General features: G+C 40.8%; 1 long non-coding RNA gene across 1 annotated transcript in view; it reads right to left on the bottom strand.

The window, feature by feature from the left end:
• The window catches only part of LOC133048572 (uncharacterized), a 203083-nt gene that overhangs the window by 68120 nt on the left and 114483 nt on the right, over positions 1-20480 (bottom strand). Inside the window, exon 3 of the long non-coding RNA XR_009691067.1 lies at positions 6037-6090. This is a non-coding gene — a long non-coding RNA (uncharacterized LOC133048572). The remainder of the gene's footprint in view (positions 1-6036; positions 6091-20480) is intronic.

Genomic DNA, 20480 nt, shown 5'->3' with positions numbered 1-20480 from the left:
TAAGGAGTTTTTGAACCTGAGGGAGAGCATCTCAACAAGTGGTGGGGGCAGAGCCCAGGATGCAACAGGTGGAAGAGGAAGCTGGAATAGGAGAAGTAGCACAAGTAATGTTACTCTTTCAAAAAACATGGATAAGATAGGAAGCAAAAAAAAATGAAGGGAAATCTGGAGTCCAAGGGAGAAATACTTTTAGGATAAGAGAGCGATGATCACATTTATTGATCACATTTATTTACTGCAAGAATAGCCCAGTGGAAAAGCAGCATTGTGGATATGGGAAACATACGGAATAACAAAGGAAGGTCATCTTGGAATCAGGGAAAGGGGTGTCAGGGACAAAGGGAGGTGGGGAGTGACCTGCAATGAGAAGGAGAACCCTTCATTGTTTCTGGACTGGAGGAAAAGACAGAGCGATAGCTGCAGATATAGATACATGCTCAGGTAGATACAAGTTTAGGTGCAGGGGACGGCAGAGCATTTGATAGCTTCCATGAGGTACAAGATGAGGCAGCTGTCGGAACCAAGGAGATGTGTGAATTGGCCAGAGAGCCTAAGGAAAATAGCGATGATTTGAACAGGAAAAGCTACTGACCAGGGATAGTCCCCTGCTCTTAGTAAGTGGAAGGAAGGCAAATTGTCCCATGAGTCCCAAACTGGGTATTTGCTAGGCAGGTGTAGAAAAAGGAACGTGAGTGTTTTATTTTCTGTACACAAAATGAATGAAGTGAGTGAAAGTCGCTCAGTCGTGTCTGACTCTTTGCGACCCCATGGACTATACAGTCCATGGAATTCTCCAGGCCAGAATACTAGAGTAAGTAGTCTTTCACTTCTCCAGAGGATCATCACAACCCAGGGATCAAACCCAGGTCTCCCGTGTTGCAGGTGGATTCTTTACAAGCTGAGCCACAAGGGAAGTCCAATACTGGAGTGGGTAACCTATCCCTTCTCCAAGGGATCTTCCAGACCCAGGAATTGAAGCAGGGTCTCCTGCCTTACAGGCGGATTCTTTACCAACTGAGCTATCAGAGAAGCCCATACCCAAAATGATTCCCAGTAATTGTTCACATGATAAGATGACAGTCACTAATACTTTATGGTTGATCTTTCACTTTAAGTCCAAATATACACACCACCTATTTAGCATTGATACTAAACTTTATCCCATCTCCACTATTGTTCTTCTGGTCTCAAAGAAAAACAAACAAAAAAAAAAATCCCTGGCAATTTTTTTCTTCTTTTCGTCCCATGAAAGTTTCAAAATACCTTTTGTCACTCATTTGCCACACATCGTTGCCCTGACCGCTCTTAAATTTCTGAAACAATACATATATTCTTCATAATATTTATATATTACATACACTAAAAATATTTCATCCATATTTGCATATTTGTATATTTGCTTATCACACAGTGGAGAGATAACTAAAAGATGGAAATTTGATCCTAGCCCAGAAATTTTTAAGCAGCAATGATTTTTTAAACACGACTCTGAAATTACAAACCATAAAAGACAAAATTGGCAGATGTGACTACATCAAAATTAACAACTATTGTACTGAAAAAGATAATATTAAGAGAAAAAAGGACAAGCTGCATATGGAAAGAAAAATTTGAAACCACATATGTGGCAAAGGACTAACTTTTCAACAAGTGATTATGACTGGATATCCGTAAGCCATACTTCACATCATAGAAAAGAAAATAATTGAAATGGATCACAGATCTAAAGGCAAAGCCTAGGGCTTCCCTGGTGGTCTCATGGTTAAGAATCCACCTTGCAATGTTCAAAACACAAGTTCAATCTCTGGTCCAGGAAGATCCCATACATCATAGAACAACTACCCGTGCACCACAATTACTGAGTCCCCAGTCTAGAGCCCAAGAGCTGCAGCTACGGAGGCCGTGTGTCCCAACTACTAAAGCCTGTGCACCCTAGAGCCTGTGCTCCACAACAAGAGAAGCCACCATAATGAAGCGTCCACACATTGCAACTAAAGAGTAGCCCTTGCTCTCCACAACTAGAGAAACCCTGTGTGCAGCAATGAAAACCCAACGCAGCCAAAAAATTCATTCATTAATTAATCCTTTTAAAAAAAAAGGTAAAGCCTAAAATCTATACAACTTGTAGAAAAAGACACAAGAAAAAAATCTCTAAGACCTTTTAGGTTTTGGCAAAGATTTTTTAGCAGCAACACCAAAATCATGATACATAAAAGAACAAATTGATAACCTGGACTTTATATCTAAAATCTCTACCCTTCATGTGCATTTCCCTGGTAATTAGCACTGCTGAGCAACATTTCATGTGACTCACTGGCTCTCTGTACGCCTTCTTTGGAAAGTGTTTATTCAGTCTTCCTATGAATTTTTTAATTGGGTCATGGGGAGTTTTGGTATTGAGTTGTAAGAGCTGTTTATATATTTTGGATATTAACTCCTTACCCTTCCTATTATTTGCAAATATTTTCTCCCTGTCAATAGGCTGTCTTTTCACTTTATCAATGGTTTCCTTTGCTGGGCAAAGCTTTTAAGTTTAATTAGGTCCCAATAGTTTATTTTTAATTAGGTTAATTAGGTCCCAATAGTTTATTCAACCTGGATTTAGAAAAGGCAGACAAACCAGAGATCAAATTGCCAACATCCATTGGATCATAGAAAAAGCAAGAGAGTTCCAGAAAAGCATCTACTTCTGCTTTATTGATTATGCCAAAGCCTTTGACTGTGTGGATCATAACAAACTGTAGAAAATTCTTCAAGAGATGGGAATACCAGATCATCTGATCTGCCTCCTAAGAAATCTGTATGCAAGTCAAAGCAACAGTTAGAACTGAACATGAAACAACAGACTGGTTCCAAATGGGGAAAGGAGTATGTCAAGGCTGTATATTGTCACCCTCTAATTTAACTTATATGCAGAGTACATCATGAGAAATGCTGGGCTGGATGAAGCAAAAGCTGCAATCAAGACTGCTGGGAGAAATATCAATAACCTCAGATATGCAGGTGACACCACCCTTATGAGAGAAAGCAAAGAAGAACTAAAGAGCCTCTTGATGAAAGTGAAAGGGGAGAGTGAAAAAGTTGGTTTAAAACTAAACATTCAGAAGACTAACATCATGGTACCTGGTCCCATCACTTCATGGCAAGTAGATGGGGAAACAATGAAAACAATGACAGACTATTTTCTTGGGCTCCAAAATCACTGCAGATGGTGACTACAGCCATGAAATTAAAAGACATTTACTCCTTGGAAGGAAAGTTATGACCAACCTAGACAGCATAAAAAGCAGAGAGATTACTTTGCTGACAAAGATCCACCTAGTCAATGCTATGGTTTCTCCAGTAGTCATGTATGGATGTGAGAGTTGCACTATAAAGAAAGCTGAGCACTGAAGTATTGATGCTTTTGAACTGTGGTGTTGGAGAAGACTCTTGAGAGTCCCTTCGACTGCAAGGAGATCCAACCAGTCCATCCTAAAGGAAATCAATCCTGAATATTCATTGGAAGGACTGAGGCTGAAGCTGAAACTCCAACACTTGGGTCACCTGATGTGAAGAACTGACTCATTGGAAAAGACCGTGATGCTGGGAAAGATTGAAGGCAGGAGGAGAAGGGGATGACAGAGGATGAGATGGTTGGATGGCATCATCAGCTCAATTGACATGAGTTTTAGTAGGCTCCTGGGGTTGGTGATAGACAGGGAAGCCTGGCATGCTGCAGCTCATGGGGTTGTAAAGAATTGGACATGAATGAGCGACTGAACTGAACTGAACTGAGTTTATTTTTGCCTTTGTTTCCTTTGCCTGAGGAGACAGATCCAAAAAAATCTTGCTATGATTCATGCCAACAGTGTCTGCCGATGTTTTCTTCAAGGAGTTTTATGGTTTCTGCTCTTACACTTAGGTCTTCAGTACATTTTCAGTTTACTTGTATATGGTGTGAGGAAATGGTCTAATATCACCTCACATCTGTCAGAACAGCTATTGAAAAAGCTGTAACAAGTAACAAAGCTGTAACAAATGTTGGTGAGAATGCGGAGAAAAGGGAGTCTTGTGCACTGTTGGTGAGAATGCCAGTTGGCACAGCCACTATTGAGAACAGCATGGAGGGTCCTTAAAAAACAAACAATAGATTTACAGTATGATCCAGCAATTCCATTCCTGGGCATATATCCAAAGAAAATGAAAATACTAATTTGAAAAAATACCTGAACTCTACATTCATAGCAGCATTATTTACAGTAGTCAAGATATGGAAGCAACCTAAATATCCGCCAACAGATGAATTGATAAAGAAGGCGTGGTACATATATACAATGGAATACTACTCAGACATAAAAAGTAATAAAATTTGCCATTTGCAACAATATAGATGGACCTGAAGAGATAGAAATGCCAGACCACCTGACCTACCTCCAGAGAAACCTGTATGTAGGTCAGGAAGCAACAGTTAGAACTGGACATGGGACAACAGACTAGTTCCAAATAGGAAATGGAGTATGTCAAGGCTATATATTATCACCCTGCTTATTTTACTTATATGAAGAGTACATCATGAGAAATTCTGGGCTGGAAGAAGCACAAGCTGGAATCAAGATTGCCGGGAGAAATATCAATAATCTTGGATATGCAGATGACAGAAAGTGAAGAAGAACTAAAAAGCTTCTTGATCAAAGTGAAAGAGGAGAGTGAAATAGTTGGCTTAAAGCTCAACACTCAGAAAACTAAGATCACAGCATCTGGTCCCATCACTTCATGGCAAATAGATGGGGAAACAGTGGAAACAGTGGCTGACTTTATTTTTCTGGGTGCCAAAATCACTGCAGATGGTGAGTGCAGTCATGAAATTAAAAGACATTTACTCCTTGGAAGGAAAGTTATGACCAACCTAGACAGCATATTAAAAAGTAGAGACATTACTTTGTCAACAAAGGTCTGTCTAGTCAAAGCTATGGTTTTTCCAGTAGTGGTGTTTGGATGTGAGAGTTGGACTATAAAGAAAGCTGAGCTTTAGAATTGATGCTTTTGAACTGTGGGGTTGGAGATGACTCTTGAGAGTCCCTTGGACTGCAAGGAGATCCAACAAGTCCATCCTGAAGGAGATCAGTCCTGGGTGTTCATTGGAAGGACTGATGTTGAAGCTGAAACTCCAATACTTTGGCCACCTGATGCGAAGAGCTGACTCATTTGAAAAGACCCTGCTGCTGGGAAAGACTGAGGGCAGGAGGAGAAGGGGACAACAGAGGATTAGATGGTTGGATGGCATCACTGACTCAGTGGACATGAGTTTGGGTAGGCTACGAGAGTTGGTGATGGACAGGGAATCCTGGCATGCTGCAGTTCATGGGGTCACAAAGAGTCAGACATGACTGAGCAACTGAACTAAATTGAACTGAAGAAGGACCTCAAAGGCATTATGCTTAGTGAAATAAGCCAGACAGAGAAAGACAAATACCATATGTTCTCACTTATATATGACCTATTAAAAATAAAACAGACTCACAGACAGAGAACCAGTTAGTGGTTATCAGGGAGGAGAGGGTAAGGGAAGGCAAAATAGAGGTAGGAGATTAAGAGATACAAATTACTATGTGTAAAATAAACAACCTACAAAGATATACTCTACAGTACAGGGAATATAGCCTATATTTTATAATAACTTTAAATAGAGTATAATTTATAAAAATACTGAATCACTGTGCTGTATAGCTGAAGCTAATACAATATTATAAATCAACTATAATTTTTTAAATAAAATAAATTCAACCTCAAAAAAGAATATAAAATAAAACAAAGTAAAATTTCTCTTCCTCAGAAGACACTGTAAAGAAGAAGAAAAGACAAGTCATGAGCTGGAAGGAAATTTTTTCAAATTATATACCTGATGAAGAACTTTGCATGCATGCTCAGTCATTCAGTTGTGTCTGACTCTTTGCTACCCCACGGACTGTAGCCCACCAGGCTCCTCTGTCCACGGGATTTTCCAGGCAAGAATACTGGAGTGAGTTGCCATTTCCTCCAACCCCAGGATCTAACCTGAGTCTCCTGTGTCTCCTGCATTGGTAAGCAGATTCTTTACCACTGAGCCACCTGGGAAGCCAAATAAAGAACATACATCAGGAAAATACAGAACTCTCAAAAGCAAGCAAGAAAACAGTCCAATTTTTAATTGAGGAAAAGATTTGAGCACACACTGCACTAAAGAAAATATATAAATGACAAGCCCATGAAAATGTGCTCAACATTATTACCCATTAAAGAAATGGATGTTAAAACCACAATAAGACACCACTGCACATCTATTAGAATAGTTAAAACTAAAAAGATTGATTATATGAAGCATTAGAGAAAGTGGAGGAACTGAAACCCCCATATCCTGTTGGTGGAAACGTAAAATGGTAACTCGACTTTGGAAAACAGTTTGGTAGTTTCTTCAAAAGCTAAATATACATGTACCATATTATCTAGTCATTCCATTCCTAGGTATTTACTCAAGAGAAATGGAAGCATATGTACGCACACACCCAAACTTATACAAGAATGTTCATAGCAGCTTTATTTGTCCCTTTAACCACATGGGCCCCCAAACAGGTTTGGCTTGGCTACAGCTCTGCTGCTGCAGCAACTGAGTGTGGCCGAGAGGACTGAGCACACGCTGCAAGCACAGCCTCTTTGTGCTTCCCAGCAGACTGCCAGCAGTGGGACAGGCCATCCACGGCTGCCTGATCACAGGAGCTCTTCCTCTTTTCATGCATTCTATACTCCCTATTGGAAATGGCAATGTCTCTCCTGGGAAAGGAAAACAGTTCAGCCTGTCAGCAGTACAAAGTAAACGCATTTACAAGTCCCAATATTATCTTAGAGACTGATTCTCTCCCGTTTTGCAACAATACAAGAAGAAAAGCCTTTATCCACAATGATATGACCCCAACCATCAAAGAATTCATGTCAGGTTGAAATGGGAAGAATAGAGCCTGACCAGAAATTAATCTCTGGAAGTAAAATAAACAAGCAGACTTCTCAGTCTGAACTTTCAGAAAAGCTCAGAATGTGAAACTCTGGAGCCTCGGAGCCCACCATGTTCAAGACTATTACTTCACAAACAAGAAACCAAGGTATGATTGCTTTATTGTGTTCCATGTCAAAAACCTCTAAATCTCTAAAAGACCACTGGGTATGCCCATATTTATTGTCTTTTAGTATCTATTTTGCTAATGGCTTTCCAAAACTTTTCAATCTCAGGGACTTTCCTGGTGGTCCATTGGCTAAGACTCCACACTCCCAATTCAGGGGACCCAGGTTCGATCCCTGGTCAGGGAACTAGACCCCCACATGCTGCAACTAAGAGTTCAAGTGTGTGCTAAGTCAATTCAGTCATGTCTGATTCTTTGCAACTCTATGGACTGTAGTCTGCCAGGCTCCTCTGTCCATGGGACTCTACAAGCAAGAATAATGGAGTGGGTTGCAGTGTCCTCCTCCAGGGGATCTTCCTGAGCCAGGGATCGAATCTAAGTCTCTTAAGTCTCCTGCATTGGCAGGTGGGTTCTTTACCACTGGTGCTACCTGGGAAGCCCCCAAAACCGGGAGGTGCTTATGAGCAATGCGGCTCCTGCCATGATGCTGCAACTAAAGATTCCTCATGCTGCAACAAAGACCAAGTGTAGGCAAATAAGTAAGTAAACTTTCCAACTTCAGAAAACTAAGCTTCAAGACAGGGAAAGGGGGGTGGCTCTCAATCAAAGGGGCTAAAATGAACAATCTGTAGAGCTAATTCCATTTTATCCCACTAAGGGATGAACAAGCAACTGCTCCTAATGTAAGTTTAGCCAGTTTTCCTGGGGAAGAAAAACAGATCAGTTGCCCATCCTTCTGCCATTTCACCACCAGCGCCATACACAGGCCCCTGTAACCTAGAGACAGGTAATTGATGGCTCCTTGTACAGCCCCAAAACACCTTGCTTCTACAGACCAAAGAAGCTGGCATGCATATTCATTATGAGAATCTAATGGAGACAACTGTAGGTAGAATAAATAACCCCTGTATCAACAATAGGGCTTCCCAGGTGACTCTGTGATAAAGAAACCATCTCCCAATGCAGGAGACATGGGTTTGATCACTGGGTCAGGAAAATGCCCTGGAGAAGGAAATGGCAACCCACTCTAGTATTGTTGCCTGGAAAATCTCATGGACAGAGAAGCCCGGGGGGGCTACAGTCATAGGGTCACACAGAGCCAGACATGACTTAGTGAATGAGCGCGTGCAAACACACACACACACACACACCCCACGTGAATAATGCCAAGAGTGACCTTTTGACAGTAAATACATAATCATGACATTCCTTAAAAAACCTTATTGGTTCCTCAGCACCTTGAGAAAAAGATCAGTTATCTCTATTTCTCTACATGAAGCCCTTTGTAAACTGAATTTTCCCTACCTTTGTAACCTCACTTTCAATCACTGCTATCACACTCATAACTCTCCATCCTACCCCTGCCTCCTGAACTCGTAAAATGTTGAAATTCTCCATTGTATATTCTTGCCTCCTTTGTCAAAGATAAGATGTCTGTACATGCATGGATTTATCTCTGGCCTTTCTATTTTGTTCCATTGATCTACATTTCTGCCTTTGTGCCAGTACCATACTGTCTTAATGACTGTACCTTTGTAGTATAGTCTAAAGTCAGGCAGGTTGATTCCTCCAGTTCCATTCTTTCTCAAGATTGCTTTGGCTATTCGAGGCTTTCTGTATTTTCATACAAACTGTGAAATTATTTGTTCTAGATCTCTGAAAAATACCATTGGTAGCCTGATAGGGATTGCATTGAATCTATAGATTGCTTTGGGTAGTATACTCATTTTCACTGTATTGATTCTTCTGATCCATGAACATGTATATTTCTCCATCTATCTGTGTCATCTTTGATTTCTTTCATCAGTGTTTTATAGTTTTCTATATATATGTCTTTTGTTTCTTTAGGTAGATTTATTCCTAAGTATTTTATTCTTTTCATTGTAAAGGTGAATGGAATTGTTTCCTTAATTTCTCTTTCTGTTTTCTCATTGTTAGTGTATAGGAATGCAAGGGGTTTCTGTGTGTTAATTTTATATCCTGCAACTTGGCTGTATTCATTGATTAGCTCTAGTAATTTTATGATAGTGTCTTTAGGGTTTTCTATGTAGAAGATCATGTCATCTGCAGACAGTGAGAGTTTTACTTCTTCTTTTCCAATCTGGATTCCTTTTATTTCTTTTTCTTCTCTGATTGTTATGGCTAAAACTTCCAAAACTATGTTGAATAGTAGTGGTGAAAGTGGACACCCTTGCTTGTTCCTGACCTTAGGGGAAATGCTTTCAATTTTTCACCATTGAGGATAATGTTTACTGTGGGTTTATCATATATGGCTTTTATTATGTTGAGGTATGTTCCTTCTATGCCTGCTTTCTGAAGGGTTTTTATCATAAATGGATGTTGAATATTGTCAAAGGCTTTCTCTGCATCTATTGAGATAATCATATGGTTTTTATCTTTCAATTTAATGTGGTGTATCACATTGTTTGATTTGCAAATATTAAAGAATCCTTGCATCCCTGGGATAAAGTCCACTTGGTCATGATGTATGATATTTTTAATATGTTGTTGGACTCTGTTTGCTAGAATTTTGATGAGTATTTTTGCATCTATATTCATCAGTGATATTGGCCTGTGGTTTTCTTTTTTTGTGGCATCTTTGTCTGGTTTTGGTGGTGATGGTGGCCTCATAGAATGAGTTCGGCAGTTTACCTTCCTCTGCAATTTTCTGGAAGAGTTTGAGTAGGATAGGTGTTAGCTCTTCTCTAAATTTTTAATAGAACTCACCTGTGAAGCCAATCTCTGTAACAAATGGTGCTGGGAAAACTGGTAAACCACTCATAAAAGAACGAAACTAGAACACTTTGTAACACCATACACAAAAATAAACTCAAAATGGATTAAAGATCTAAATGTAAGACCAGAAACTATAAAACTCCTAGAAGAAAACATAGGCAAAATACTCTCTGACATAAATCACAACAGGATCATCTATGACCCACCTCCCAGGGTAATGGAAATAAAAGCAAAAATAAAGAAATGGGACCTAATTAAACTTAAAAGCTTTTGCACAACAAAGGAAACTATAAGCAAGGTGAAAAGACAGCCATCAGAATGGGAGAAAATAATAGCAAATGAAGCAATTGGCAAAGAATTAATCTCAAAAATATACAACCAACACCTGCAGCTCAATTCCAGAAAAATAAATGACCCAATCAAAAAATGGGCCAAAGAACTAAACAGACATTTCTCCAAAGAAGATATACAGATGGCTAACAAACACATGAAAAGATGCTCAACATCACTCATTATCAGAGAAATGAAAACCACAATGAGGTACCATCTCATGCCTATCAGAATGGCTGCTATCAAAAAGTCTACAAGCAATAAATGCTGGAGAGGGTGCGGAGAAAAGGGAACCCTCTTACACTGTTGGTGGTAATGCAAACTAGTACAGCCACCATGGAGAACAGTGTGGAGATTTCTTAAAAAACTGGAAATAGAACTGCCATATGACCCAGCAAACCCACTGCTGGGCATACACACCAAGGAAATCAGAATTGAAAGAGACATGTATATCCCAATGTTCAGTGCAGCACTGTTTACAATAGCCAGGACATGGAAGCAACCTAGATGTCCATCAGCAGACGAATGGATAAGAAAGCTGTGGTACATATACACAGTGGACTATTACTCAGCTATTAAAAAGAATTCATTTGAATCAGTTCTAATGAGATGGATGAAACTGGAGCCAATTATACATAGTGAAGTAAGTCAGAAAAACACCAATACAGTATATTAACACATATATATGGAATTTAGAAAGATGGTAATGATGACCGTATATGCGAGACAGCAAAAGAGATACAGGTGTAAAGAACAGACTTTTGGACTCTGTGGGAGAAGGAGAGAGTGAGATGATTTGAGAGAATAGCAAAGAAACATGTATATTACCACATGTGAAATAGATCTCCAGTTCAAGTTCAATGCATAAGACAGGGCACTCGGAGCCAGTGCACTGGGATGACCCTGAGGGATGGAATGGGGAGGGAGGTAGGAGGGGGGTTCAGGATGGGGGACACATGTACACCCATGACTGATTCATGTCAATGTATGGCAAAAACCACTACAATATTGTAAAGTAATTAGCCTCCAATTAAAATAAATAAATTAATTTTTTTTAATGTTGAAATTCTCAAGTCAGGCTGTGTTCATGCTTTCATGCTTCAGCTCATGTGGGTCCCTCTTCCATGAATGAACTTCTTCTCTTCCACCATCTTAAGTCTGCCTTGATGAAGACCTCAGTCCAACAGCCTGAGTGAGCTTGGGAACAGATCTTGTCCCAGCCAAGCACTCAGGATGGCTGACATGTTGATTGCAGCCTTGTGGAAAACTGAGCAAGAACCATGCAGGTGGACTTCCCTGTACTTTACCCAGCAGCTAAGAATCTGCCTTGCAATGCTGGGGACGCAGGTACGATCTCTGGCCTAGGAACTAAGATCCCACATGACGCTGAGCAACTGAGCCCATGTGCCACAACTAGAGATCCCATGCACCAACAACAAATGATCCTGCATAACACCACAAAGACCCTGCATGCCACAACTAAGACTTGATGAAGCCAAATAAATAAATTTTTAAAAAAGAACAATGTGGGTACATCATTCCAGGCTCCTACCCACAAAAACTATGATAAATTTTGCTTGAAGTCACAAATTTGAAGGGTAAATAATTAATTTAATACTCAAGTTCCTGGCACCTGCCAAGCCAGGAAGAAATAACTCCTCTCTCCTTTCTAACTAACTGCACCCTCTCCCCTGCCTCTATCACAGAATTGTCTTATATGTGCTTGTCTCTCCCATTCTAGTTGAAGCTCCTTGGAGATTGAGAGTGTGTCTTTCCATCTTTTTAATTCTGAGATCCTAGCATAATACCCAGCATATGGAATGATTCAACAAATGTTTATGATTTAGTGAATTGAGTGAGTAAATTCAATTACAACCTAGCTTCAGAACTGAGATTTAAAGCAAAATCTTTACAAGTCAAGTTTTCTTTCAGGTATATAGGAATTTGCTGGGAATTATCAGGGTAGTCTGAAAACCTATTCAGTTCAGTTCAGTTCAGTCACTCAGTCATGTCCAACTCTTTGCGACCCCAAAAATCACAGCATGCCAAGCTTCCCTGTCCATCATCAACTCCCGGAGTTTATCCAAACTCATGTCCATGGAGTCGGTGATGCCATTCAGCCATCTCCTCCTCTGTCATCCCCTTCTTCTCCTGCCCCCAATCCTTCCCAGCATTAGCGTCTTTTCCAATGAGTCAACTCTTCACATGAGGTGGCCAAAGTATTGGAGTTTCAGCTTCAACATCAGTCCTTCTCTGCAGACCACATCACTATCCAGTGTGAGGTATGTTTGAGATGACTATTCCTGGGTGAGGCATAGATTCCATTAAAATGAAAATCACTCAGGCTAAAGATCCTCAAAGATATAAAATGTTCACTTGAAACAAGAAAGAAGCACCTACAAATCTACTTTGTCTCTTAATAACTGCTTGAAGAGATCCCTTCTTCCTAAGGAAAAGATGGAAGGCTAGCAGGCTTGATGACCCCTTTCACAAGAACAAGGGCATAGAGTTAGGAGTCCAACTGGGATTCTAGTTAGGTTTTCAGAAGCAAATTACAAAATACTTATCAGTGACTGTGTTTATTATATGAACAATCTCCTATTTGTGTTTCACACTTTAAATAATATTAAAATGCATACAGGGACTTCCCTGGTGGTCCAGGGTTAAGAATCCATCTTCCAATGTAGGGGACACAGATTCAATTCCTGATTAGGGAACTAAGATCCCATATACTGTGGAGCAACCACGCCTGCACGCCACAGCTACAGAGCCCATGTGCCTCAAGGAAAGATTCTACATACGCAACAAAGATCCTATGCACTGCAACTAAGACCCCAAACAGCCAAATAAATAATTTTTTTAGAGACATACAATCAAAAGCCCCTGGATTTCTCTTCTAGGAAACAAGAGTATGTAGAGACTATGAGCCACTCTATTGCTTGTGGGTCTCCTTTGGCTGTAGAGAGGCTGAAAAGATTAGAAAAGAAGGAAAAGCAAGTTAATTTTCTGAGACCAGCTGCAAGGGAGAGAAGTAAAAACAATCAACTGCACTCAGCTAGCTACCTTATCTCCAAGTTTTTATCACACCAGTCTTACAGAATTAACAGTGCTTTCCCACATTATGGTTTCCAAATCCAACCTTGGGGGAATTAAATAATTTGCCTTAGGTTACACAGCTAGTAAACAACAGGATAGTGACTTGAACCAGTACATACTCAAAGCTTTTGATCTCATATTTTTTCTGCTCAGGCTATGCAGAAGGCGTGAGCCTAGACTTTAATTCACTTTTCCATTATCTTAACAAACATTTATGAGCATTGTCCCTGCACCAGGCTCTTTGCCAAGGGAGGCAGGGTGAGATGCACCTCTGGGCTGCTACACTGGGAGATCCCACACCCAGAATAAATTTCCTGACAGTAACGTCACTTTACCAACAAAGATCCATATAATCGAAGCTATGGTTTTTCCAGTAGTCATCTACGGATGTGAGAGCTGGGCCAGAAAGAAGACTGAGCATCAAAGAATTGATGCTTTCAAACTATGGTGCTGGAGTCCCTTGGACATCAAGGAGATCCAACCAGTCATTCCAAAAGGAAATCAACCCTGAATATTCATTGGAAGGACTGATGCTGAAGCTGAAGCTCTGATACTCTGGCCACCTGATGTGAAGAGCCGACTCACTGGAAAAGACTCTGATATTGGGAAATACTGAGGGCAGGAGGAGAAGGGAATGACAAACGATGAGATGGTTGGATGGCATCACTGACTCAATGGACATGAGCATGAGCAAACTCCAGGAGATGGTGAAGGACAGGGAAGGCTGGCGTGCTGCATTCCCTGGGGTTGCAAAGAGTTGGACATGACTGAGCAACTGAACGACAACAAGGCAGCCTTTATATTTGAAGAATCTTTCTTTCAGCTGATAGTTTTTCCAATTTTACCTGAAAATAGTTTCATCTATATCCCTATTACAGGAGGACAAATTTTCTAGTACAAACAAGATTGATTCTGTCAAGTGTAGGAAGGGCAAGTTAATGGAATACTTGAGTTAATGATGCTTCCAACAATAAGATCTATTTAGTAACTTGCTTCATAGAACAAACTGTGCCGAGAACAATATGCTCACTTGTCTTATACTTCCCTACATGTAATATAACATTTGGCCACTTAGGATTTTAAAATCTGAATAATATTAGTGTGAATGCTTGAAAATTCAGCTAAATATCTATGGGCTCCCTAATAAATGGCCAAATGCCAACCCTTCTCCATTCCCATTGAGAAGTGAAGTAAAAGTTGCTCATCATGTCTGACTCTTTGCAACCAAATGGACTAGAAAGTCCATGGAATTTTGTAGACCAGAATATTGGAATGGGTAGCCATTCCCTTCTCCAGTGGATCTTCCCAACCCAGGGATTGAACCCAGGTCCCCTGCATTGTAGGCGGATTCTTTACCAGTTGAGCCACCAGGGAAGCCCAAGAATACTGGAGTGGGTAGCCTATCTTTTTTTCAGAAGATCTTCCTGACCAAGGAATCAAACCAAGATCTCCTGCATTGCAGGTGGATTCTTTACCAGCTGAGCTACCAGGGGATCCCTCATCCCAAGTACATGAATGCAACTCTAAGCATTCCGTAAGTGGTGGCTGTAGTTAATGTCTCTCATGTTTCATCCCAGCTAATCACTTCACCAGCCCTGTGAAATAGTTGTTAAAATAACTTAAAAAATAATTGTCTAATATATATTGGTGGCTTCCCCAGTGATTCAGCAGTAAAGAACCAACTGCCAATGCAGGACATGTGGAAATGCAAGTACAAGCCCTTGGTTGGGAAAATCCCCTGGAAAAGGAAATGGCAACCGACTCCAGTATTCTTGCCTGGAAAATCCTACGGACAGAGAAGGCTGGTGGGCTACAGTACATGGGGTCACAAAAGAGTTGGACATGACTGAGCAACTAAACAACAACAGAATATACTGCCAGGGGCTACGTGGCACTGGAGCCCTCATCTAGAGCCAGACATCCTGGAAAGTGAAGTCAAGTGGGCCATAGGAAGCATCACTATGAACAAAGCTAGTGGAGGTGATGGAATTCCAATTGAACTATTTCAAATCCTAAAAGATGATGCTGTGAAAGTGCTGCACTCAATATGCCAGCAAATTTGGAAAACTCAGCAGTGGCCACAGGACTGGAAAAGGTCAGTTTTCATTCCAACCCTAAAGAAAGGCAATGCCAAAGAATGCTCAAACTACCGCACAATTGCACTCATCTCACATGCTAGTAATGCTTAAAATTCTCCAAACCAGGCTTCAACAATACATGCACTGTGAACTTCCAGTGGTTCCAACCAGTGTTCCAACTGGTTTTAGAAAAGGCAGAGGAACAAGAGATCAAATTTCCAACATCCTCTGGATCATCGAAAAAGCAAAAGAGTTCCAGAAAAACATCTACTTCTGCTTTACTGACTAGGCCAAAGCCTTTGACTGTGTGGATCACAAGAAACTGGAAAATTCTGAAAGAGATGGGAATACCAGACCACCTGACCTGCCTCTTGAGAACTCTGTATGCAGGTCAAGAAGCAACAGTTAGAACTGGACATGAAACAACAGACTGGTTCCAAATCGGGAAAGGAGTATGTCAAGGCTGTATATTGTCACCCTGCTTGTTTAACTCATATGCAGAGTACATCATGAGAAACACTGGGCTGGATGAAGCACAAGCTGGAATCAAGATTGCTGGGAGAAATATCAATAATCTCAGATATGCATATAACACCACCTTTATGGCAGAAAGTGAAGAAGAACTAAAGAGCCTCTTGATGAAAGTGAAAGAGGAGAGTGAAAAAGTTGGCTTAAAGTTCAACATTCAGAAAACTAAGATCATGACATCCAGTTCCATCACTTCATGGCAAATAGATGGGGAAACAGTGGAAACAGTGGCAGACTTTATTTTGGAGGGCTCCAAAATCACTGCAGATGGTGACTACAGCCAAGCAATTAAAAGACGCTTACTTCTTGGAAGGAAAGTTATGACCAACCTAGACAATAAATTAAAAAGCAGAGACATTACTTTGCCAACAAAGGTCCACCTAGTCAAGGCTATGGTTTTTCCAGTAGTCATGTATGAATGTGAGAGTTGGGACTATAAAGAAAGCTGAGCACCAAAGAGTTGATGCTTTTGAACTGTGGTGTTGGAGAAGACTCCTGAGAGTCCCTTGGACAGCAAGGAGATCCAACCAGTCCATCCTAAAGGAGATCAGTCCTGAGTGTTCATTGGAAGGACTGATGTTGAAGCTGAAACTCCAATACTTTGGTCACCTAATGCGAAGAGCTGACTTACTGGAAAAGACCCTGATGCTGGGAAAGATTGAAGGCAGGAGAAGAAGGGCATGACAGAGGATGAGATGGTTGGATGGCATCACCAACTCAATGGACATGAGTTTGGGTAAATTCCAGGAGTTGGTGGACAGGGAGGCCTGGTGTGCTCCAGTCCATGGGGTCTCAAAGAGTTGGACACGAATGAGTGACTAAACTGAACTGAACTGATTATGTGCCATGCAGTATGCTAAACATTTAACATGTCTTCTCACTCATTCATTTATTCAATAGCTATTTATTGAGTATATTAATTTCCAAGAATGGGGATTAGTCCCTAAGGATACAACAAGCAAACCAAATAGGACCCTGACCTCATGGAGGCTGCTTTCCAGGTGGGTGGAGACAGCAATAGAATAGAAAACAAAGTAATAATTAGATGATTACAGATGATGATAGTACTAGAAAGCAAAATAATTAAATGAAGATATAAAAAATACCCAGAGAGGAGATGTCTACTTCAGGAAGCATGATCAGGGAAGACTCTCTGGGATAGTGACACCCAAGCTGAGGAAGAACACAAAGGAGACAGCCATGCACAGACCTGGAGGAAGAGATCCCAGACAGAGAGAACACGTGCAAAGGCCCTGAGGTGGGAAACAGCCTGCTTGCTAGATGAGCAGAAAAGATGCCAGAGGTAGGGCAGTCCAAGGTGAGTCTAGAAAGGTAGGTGGAAGTTAGATGATGCAGGGCCTTGTGGTCCAAGGTGAGGAATTGTAATCCTGTTTTAAAGCCACATGAAAGCACTGAATGTTTTAAGCAGAGGTATGGCATGATCTGATTTGTACTTTTTAAAGATGATACTGGTTGCTGTGTGGGGAATGAACTCTAGATAAACAAGTGAGAGTGAAAGTGGGGACACTAAGGAGGTGGCCATTACTGCGACCCAGATCAGAGACAGTGGGGGCCTGGCCCAGGAAGCTAATGAGGGGAGTGGAAGAAAGTGGGCAGAACTGAGATGTGCTATTGCCATGGAACTAAAGGGGCTCACAGAAGAATTTAATATGAGAAATGACCTCATGGGGTTGACAAACTTATTGCCCACTTATTATCCCTTTATAAAATTTTTAAAAAAAAAAACCTGAAACTTAAGATGTTAAATTATTGTCAGTTATATCTGAATAAAATGGGAGGGAGGGAGGAAATAACAGGTAAAAGCTAGAGAGTGGAAGCACTGAGAATCACATCAGGTATGCTTGATTCGAAGCCTTTAACCACTGTGCTCCACTGCTTCACATGCTTCCCTGCTCCTTATTCAGAGTTTCTCCAGGTAATCGATCTCAGGTGTTTCTTATCTCCTACTCTGGTCCCTGACCTTTCAGTTTTCAGCCAGGACTGGTATGTGCAGCTGTGTGCACTGTACACTGTACAACTAGGGGCTGGAGGAAACATAGACTAATGTGGAGGTTTTAAAGACAGATTTGGGGGCTTCCCTGGTGGTCCTGTGGTTAAGAATTCACCTTGCCATGCAGGAGACAAGGGTTCCATCCCTGGGTCGGGAAATTAAGATTCCACATGCCGCAGAGCAACTAAACCCATGTACCAGGACTAGAGAGTCAGCATACCACTAAAGATTCGGCATGACTCAGTAAAGGACCTGCGTGTACAGAGAAGGGAATGGCCACCCATGAGAATTCCATGGACAGAGGAGCCTGGTGGGCAGCAGTCCATGCCCAGGTCGTGAAGAGTCGGACACAACTGAATGACTAACACTTCTTCTTCAGGTAGTTTTCAGGCGTGGCCAGGTTTTGCAAAGTCTGCCTTCGTGTGTGTCCCTGACTTGCTGCAGAAAAAAGACCCATGTTGGGACTAGAAGTTAGGTTCCTGTGTCTTCTTCAGGAAATGTCTCTCACACACACAACATAAAGTTTACATTTTTCCTCTGTGCATTTTCTGGTAGGCAATAACTGAATGATATTTTCTGGATGTCTGCAAAATATAGCAATAAGTATATACTGAATTTGCATATAAGACATTTTGTGATCTTAGGAAACTGGGATTCAACATGATGGAAGTGAGTACTGTGAACATATACATTTATTTTCTGTGGTTTCACATTTGCAGTAACAAACTTAATTGGCATCTTCTCTGATTCTGTGGAGAATGTAAAGAACATCCCAATAAATTAATAAATGATAGCTTTAGATTTATCAGCAATCAAGGCTGCAAAATTAATAGCTAAAGAAAAAATAGCAGAGCAAAAATAGAGCCATTTATTCTGCTGGAGTTCAATTCAGGGAAACAAGGCAGTCAGCAAAATACCAGCATCAAAGATGCTACTGGAGAGGGTTTCTGGGAAGAATAAAGGAAACTGCAGTTTTCTAATTAACACTGCAAAGAATACTAAAAATGACCTTAAAGGAGAGCTTAAAAGGTATTTTAATGAGTTTTTGGCAGGGACTGCTGATGAGCCCTTTTTTGTAAGTGAAGAGAAATGTCTTAAAATTAACCAAGACTTATGATCATCATATTGGAATCATATTTCAGGGAAATAAAACCCTTTGCTGGAAGTTAAGCAAAAGGCCCAGTAGGAATACTAATCAAGCTTGTATCTTATTCTAATAACTCTAAGAAGAGGCAGATTCCTGAAGTCTAATTATTATGGCATTGTCTCCTTTTAACCTTCTTTCAGAGAAACTGTCACTGATTTTCAACACACACCCAATACAGACACAGACACCCCACTTTATCATTATTACCTGTCTACCTCACTGTCTTTAGCTGCCTCTCCAGTGGTTCTTCAGATTCTTTCCTAATCCCAGCATCTCTCATGTTTTATAATGCCTTCATTTGCACTAGACTTCTAGTGTAACATAGTATTTGCTACCAATTTTCTACGAAAATATCTCTGTAGATGGATAAAAACAGCCAACATTCTAGCCTGTAACCCTGTGCCCACAACAAACTGGCCCAACACGCACAGTCACTTCTGAGCTTGAGATTAGAGTCAGCTGGTCATTTCTGCAGTGGATCCTTTGTTTTACAGGACAGATCCTTTACTTGTTTCTCTTCAGCCTTCTTCCATATGCTTTATATGTTTCAGAAAGTATTTAAATCTTTCTTTACACTCTTCCCTCCCCTGCAGCTGTTGTTGTTAGTTGCTTAGTCATGTCCGACTCTTCTGTGACCCCCATGGACAGTAGCCTTCGAGGTTCCTCTGTCCATGGGATTTCCCAGGCCAAGAATACTGGAGTGGGTTGCCTTTTCCTCCTCCAGGGGGCCTTCCCAACCCAAGGATTGAGCCTACATCTCCTGCATTAGCAGGAGGATTCTCTGAGCCAGCAGGGAAGCCCTTTCAGTACTAACATGGAATTCTTCCTATCATTTTACTTAGCCTGACATTTCAGGGAGAAAAGTAAAAACAACTTGTGGGCTCAGAATTGATGTGTTTATTTTAAAAAGGACTGACTTTTTACCCATTTCCCTAAAACCACAATATTGGCTTGGGGTTCCCCCAGGACCAGTTAGTGGTTGGTCAGGGAAATCCACATGGAGCCCTCGGAGGGAAAAAGATACTGTCTGTCTCAGTTTTGAAGGACAAAACTAGCTCTTGACCGTCTGTAATATCTGTAATAACTGTTGTGTCTTCTGGGAAAACTTTAATAGCAAAATCCAAGTAGAAATTTTCATTTTATTAATAGAGCTAGATAAATGCTATGTAAATTATTTCAGAACAAAAAAAGTGATTTGTCATCAAGAAATGGAATATTTCTAGACACTTTATCCACAGCATAACCCATGAACCTCAGGCAAAACCCTGTCTAGCTCAACAACTTTTCCAAGAGGAGAGTAAAAGGGTCTAGGAAAATCTCTCAAGTAGGATTCCCTGAAGAATCCCGTCAGTCTGGGGATCCTGTCTAGACTTTAGATTGAAGCAGAGATGAAGTGTGAAGGCAGCAACCAAGCCAGAACC

This window comes from Dama dama, chromosome 29, assembly GCF_033118175.1.
Source record: "Dama dama isolate Ldn47 chromosome 29, ASM3311817v1, whole genome shotgun sequence".
Taxonomy (NCBI): domain Eukaryota; kingdom Metazoa; phylum Chordata; class Mammalia; order Artiodactyla; family Cervidae; genus Dama; species Dama dama.
This window is presented reverse-complemented; position numbering and strand designations above follow the sequence as displayed.